The sequence below is a fragment of the Aquarana catesbeiana genome, linkage group LG02 (assembly GCF_042186555.1).
Source record: "Aquarana catesbeiana isolate 2022-GZ linkage group LG02, ASM4218655v1, whole genome shotgun sequence".
Classification (NCBI taxonomy): domain Eukaryota; kingdom Metazoa; phylum Chordata; class Amphibia; order Anura; family Ranidae; genus Aquarana; species Aquarana catesbeiana.
This window is the reverse complement of record NC_133325.1, coordinates 34,048,561-34,054,332: the sequence shown is the minus strand read 5'-3', so window position 1 is coordinate 34,054,332 and position 5,772 is coordinate 34,048,561.

Below are 5,772 nucleotides of genomic sequence, written 5' to 3'. Positions count from 1 at the left end.
AGAAAAAGTGAGCGCTACCATCAGTCCTATGTCATGCCAACAGTAAAGCATCCTGAGACCATTCATGTGTGGGGTCGCTTCTCAGCCAAGGGAGTGGGCTCATTCACAATTTCGCCGAAGAACACAGCCATGAATAAACAATGCTACAAAAATATCTGCCAAGAGCAACTTCTCCCAACCATCCAAGAACAGATTGGTGACAAATAATGCCTTTTCCAGCATGATGGAGCACCTTGCCATAAGGCAAAAGTGATAATTAAGTGGCTTGGGGAACAAAACATCGAAATCTTGGGTCCATGGCCTGGAAACTCCCCAGACCTCAATCCCATTGAGAAGTCGTGGTCAATCCTCAAGAGGCGGGTGAACAATAAACCTCACAAATTCTGACAAACTACAAGCATGCAAGAATGGGCTGCCAGTAGTCAGGATGTAGTCCAGACGTTGACTGACAGCATTCCAGAACGAATTGCAGAGGTCCTGAAAAAGAAGGGTCAACACTGCAAATATTGACTCTTTGTATAAACTTCATGTCATTGCCAATAAAAGCCTTTGACACTTATGGAATGCTTGTAACTCTACTTCAGTATACCATAGTAACATCTGACAAAAAGATCTAAAAACAATAAAGCAGCAGACTTTGTGAAAATTAATATTTGTGTCATTCTCAAAACTTTTGGCCACGGCTGTAGTTGCATGGCTGTGTATGGTTTCATTATTCTATAAGCTTCTGACAATTCTGCAACTTGGAAAAACAGAGAGGAGCCAGATTTTCCTATTTGTTCCAGATCTGTGGCTCATGAATTTTTTCCTTAAATTGGATCAGCATGATGGCCAGACAACAAGCACTTTTAAAAAGTGCCGTCGGCAGTCAGACGGTCAAAAGTCACGGAGGACTTCACTTTATTTTTGGTGGTATTTTATCACCAGTGGGGTTTTTTTTGCAATATATAAACGAAAAAACACCGAAAATTTGGGAGAAATAATACATTTGGCCAAAATGTATTCTGCTTCATGTCTTTGGTAAAAAAAAATCCCAATAAGTGTATATTGATTGGCTTGTGTGAAAGCCATAGCATCTACAAACTATGATATATATCCTGGAATTTTTTTTTTTTTACTAGTAATGGCAGTGATCAGCGACCTCTAATGAGACTGTGATAGTGCGGTGAGCAATCTGACACTAACTGATGCTTGGGGGGGGGGACTGACTGCCACTGAAATCACCAGCGATATTATTACAGTGATCAGTGATAATAATATACACTGCCGCTGTGCTAATGACACTGCCCAGGAAGGGGTTAACATCAAGGGACAATCAAGGGGTTAAATGTGTGCCTAATAACATGCATAACCCTGACTTGAATGTACTAGAACTATTATATATATCTGTCAGGGGTTAGTTGGCTGTACTGTATATATATACTATATGTATATATATATATATATACATATATATATATATATATATATATATATATATATATAGTTGTGCTCATAAGTTTACATACCCTGGCCGAATTTATGATTTCTTGGCCATTTTTCAGAGAATGTGAATGATAACACAAAAACTTTTCTTTCACTCATGGTTTGTGTTTGGCTGAAGCCATTTATTATCAATCAACTGTGTTTACTCTTTTTAAATCATAATCACAACAGAAACTACCCAAATGACCCTGATCAAAAGTTTACATACCCAGGTGATTAAGGCCTGATAACATGCACAGAAGTTGACACAAAGGGGTTTGAATGGCTATTACAGGTAACCATCCTCACCTGTGATCTGTTTGCATGTAATTAGTGTGTGCGTATAAAAGGTCAATGAGTTTCTGGACTCCTGACAGACCCTTGTATCTTTCATCCAGTGCTGCACTGAGGTTTCTGGATTCTGAGTCATGGGGAAAGTAAAATAATTGTCAAAGGATCTGCAGGAAAGGTTAGTTGAACTGTATAAAACAGGAAAAGATATCCAAGGAATTGAGAATGCCAATCAGCAGTGTTCAAACTCTAATCAAGAAGTGGAAAATCAGGGGTTCTGTTGAAACCAAACCACGGTCAGGTAGACCAACTAAAATTTCAGCCACAACTGCCATGAAAATTGTTATGGATGCAGAGAAAAACCCACAAATAACTTCAGGTGAAATACAGGACTCTCTGAAAACATGTGGTGTGGCTGTTTCACGATGCACAATAAGGAGGCACTTGAAGAAAGATGGGCTGCATGGTCGAGTTGCCAGAAGAAAGCAATTACTACTCAAATACCACAAAGTATCCCACTTACAATACGCCAAACAGCACAGAGACAAGCCTCAAAACTTCTGGCACAAAGTCATTTGGAGTGATGTGACCAAAATTGAGCTTTTTGGCCACAACCATAAACACTACATTTGGAGAGGAGTCAACAAGGCCTATGATGAAAGGTGCACCATTCCTACTGTGAAACACGGAGGTGGATCGCTGATATTTTGGGGATGTGTGAGCTACAAAGGCACAGGAAATTTGGTCAAAATTGATGGCAAGATGAATGCAGTATGTTATCAAAAAATACTGGAAGAACATTTGCATTCATCAGCCAGGAAGCTGCGCATGAGACGTTCTTGGACATTCCAACATGACAACGATCCAAAACACAAGGCCAAGCTGACCTGTCATTGGCTACAGCAGAAGTGAGAATAAGCATAAGCAGAATAAAGTGAAGGTTCTGGAGTGGCCATCTCAGTCTCCTGACCTCAGTATCATTGAGCCACTCTGGGGAGATCTCAGATGTGCAGTTCATGCAAGACAGCCCAAGAATTTACAGGAACTGGAGGCTTTTTGCCAAGAGGAATGGGCAGCTTTACCATTTGAGAAGATAAAGAGCTTCATCCACAAATACCACAAAATACTTCAAGCTGTCATTGATGTTAAAGGGGGCAATACAAGGTATTAAGAACTGGGGTATGTAAACTTTTGATCAGGGTCATTTGGGTAGTTTCTGTTGCCATTATGATTTAAAAAGAGTAAACACAGTTGATTGATAATAAATGGCTTCAGCCAAACACTAACCATGAGTGAAAGAAAAGTTTTTGGGAGTAATTTACGAAAGGCAAATCCACTTTGCACTACAAGTGCACTTGGGAGTGCAGTCGCTCTAAATCTAAGGGGTAGATCTGAAATGAGGGGAAGCTCTGCTGATTTTATCATCCAATCATGCGCAAGCTAAAATGCTTTTTTTTATTTTCCTTGCATGTCCCCCTCAGATCTGCAGCGACTGCACTTGAAAGTGCACTTGTAGTGCAAAGTGGATTTGCCTTTCGTAAATAACTCCCTAGTGTTGTGAAAAAGTCCCTCCCTCCCCACTTCCTGATTTTTCTTTTTTTTGCATACTTGTCACACTTTAATGACTCAGATCATAAAACTAATTTTAATATTGCACAAAGATAACCCGAGTAAATACAAAATGCAGTTTTTAAAAGAATAAGGATTTTCATTTATGCCTGGCCCTATGTGAAAAAGTAATTGCTCCCTAAACCTAATAACCGATTGTGTCACCCTTGGCGGTAATAACTACAATCAAGCATTTGCGATAACTGGCAGTGAGTCTTTCACAGCGCTGTGGAGGAAGTTTGGCCCACTCTTCTTTGCAGAATTGTTTCAATTCAGCCTCATTGGAGGGTTTTCCAGCATGAATGGTCTGTTTAAGGTCATGCCACAGGTTATCAATTGAATTTAAGTCCGTACTTTGACTAGGCCTTTGCAAAACCTTAATTTTGTTTTTGTTGAGCCATTCAGAGGTGGACTTGCTGGTGTGTTTCGGATTATTGTCCTGTTGCATAACCTAAGTGCGCTTCAGCTTGAGGTCAGGAACTGATGGCCAGACATTCTCCTTCAGGATTTTCTGATAGAGTGCAGAATTCATGGTTCCATCAACTATGGCACGTCATCCAGGTCCTGAAACTGCAAAGTAGCCCCAGACCATCACATTACCACCACCATGTGTGACTGTTGGTATGATGTTCTTTTTATGAAATGCTTTGTTAGTTTCTCACCAGATGTAACGGGAGGCACACCTTCCAAAAAGTTCAACTTTTGTCTCATCAGTCCACAGAATATTTGCCCAAAAGTCTTGGGGATAAACAAGATGTTTTTTGGCAAATGTGAGACGAGCCTTTGTGTGCTTTTTGGTCACCAGTGGCTTGGGCCTTGGAACTCTCCAAGGACACCATATTTGCCCAGTCTCTTTCTCATTGTTGAACCATGAACACTGACCTTACCTGAGGAAAGTGAGGCCTGCAGTTTTTAAATGTTGTTCTGGGTTCTTTGATGACCTCCTGGATGAGTCTTTGTTGTGCTATTGGTGGTAATGAGTTAACCATCCCTTCTCGGCACAGTGTGTGCACTGTGTGTGTCAGTGGAGTGTGCGTGCTCCACACAGGTTTCTTTCTTGCTCTTCTGTGACAACACTCCAGATTTCTTTCTGATCATTACACAGATGATGGGGGTGGGGGTGGGGGAATGCTGGATTATGCAACGGGAAGCAAGTGAGCTGCCACCCCCATAGCGATGCCACTGTACTCACCTGCATCTAAAGATTTTCCCCTTGCTAAAGCCAACCTCTCAGGTATAATACTGTAACACCCAGTCTAAAGACACACCCACTTATTTTCCTGCACCCCAAAGTCTTCAAAAGGCCCCAGCATAGCTGGCAGAATATTCACCTCAAAGACTAACCTCAGATTACTTTATCCTGAGGGCAGATCTGTGTTCAACCTTACAAACCTTAATCTCTTAGGCCTAAACTTAGCGCCTGTGTTTAGGAGCTCTCGGGTAGCATCCACATTGTTACTTTGTTGACCACTTGGGGCAATTTATCTCATACATAGAGCTACTGTTTATGCCCTTGGGGTCACAGTATATTCTGGAATCTAAAGCACCTGTAGGGGACCTGGGGAGGCTAATTGTGTATTCATTATTGTGTTCATGCTGGATGATGTTAATGTGCCAATATATTCTGTGATACTTTTATGACATTAACCTGCCAATACAGCCTGTTATTCTTTTATAGAGTTGTGAATCTTGTGTGCCTGCTGAAGTTTACAGAGAGGTATACTGGTGGCATCAGTGAGGCCTCACACAGGGCCAGACAATAGCAGAGGACCCAAATCTACCAGCGTCTCCTGTAGGGGTAACGCTACATAGAGATACACTTTATTTATTTATTTTCAGATGGTCACTCAACTGCCTAGAAAGGCCTATGGTTGTTGGCTGTAAGTCCAGCATTTTAAGATGTTTGAAGAATCAGAAAAGTCAAAGTGTAGGACCCTACACCAGTATGTCCACTGGAAGGTTACCCAAACCTTAACCGTGCACAGTTTTTTTTTACCCTGTCTTTTAATTCAGCAAATAGGTAGCAACTGTTGTTGAATTTTGCAGAGATATTTGGCTAAAAGTAAACTTGCCATAAAATAATATGGGGTCAACCATTGCTGTCACCCTGCTAATACTCTGCTTTACAAATTGACCCTGAATAGTTCAGGGAACTTGGAGTCACTGACCTGGAGCAAGTATTCATATAAGAACTTTTCTCCAAGTTTTCAAGCCAAAGGACTAGCATGCCTGCCGGACAAGTAGCTTTTTTTAGAAGGAGAGGTCAACAGAAAAGCAGCCATCATAAGACATCTTGAAAATAGAAAAGAGAGAAGGACCAGATTAAGGGCTCATTCACATATGCAACTGGGAAGCAGTAAAAATGTGTTAATAAGTTCTTCTGACTCCCCCTCCCCCCTCCTAACCTAA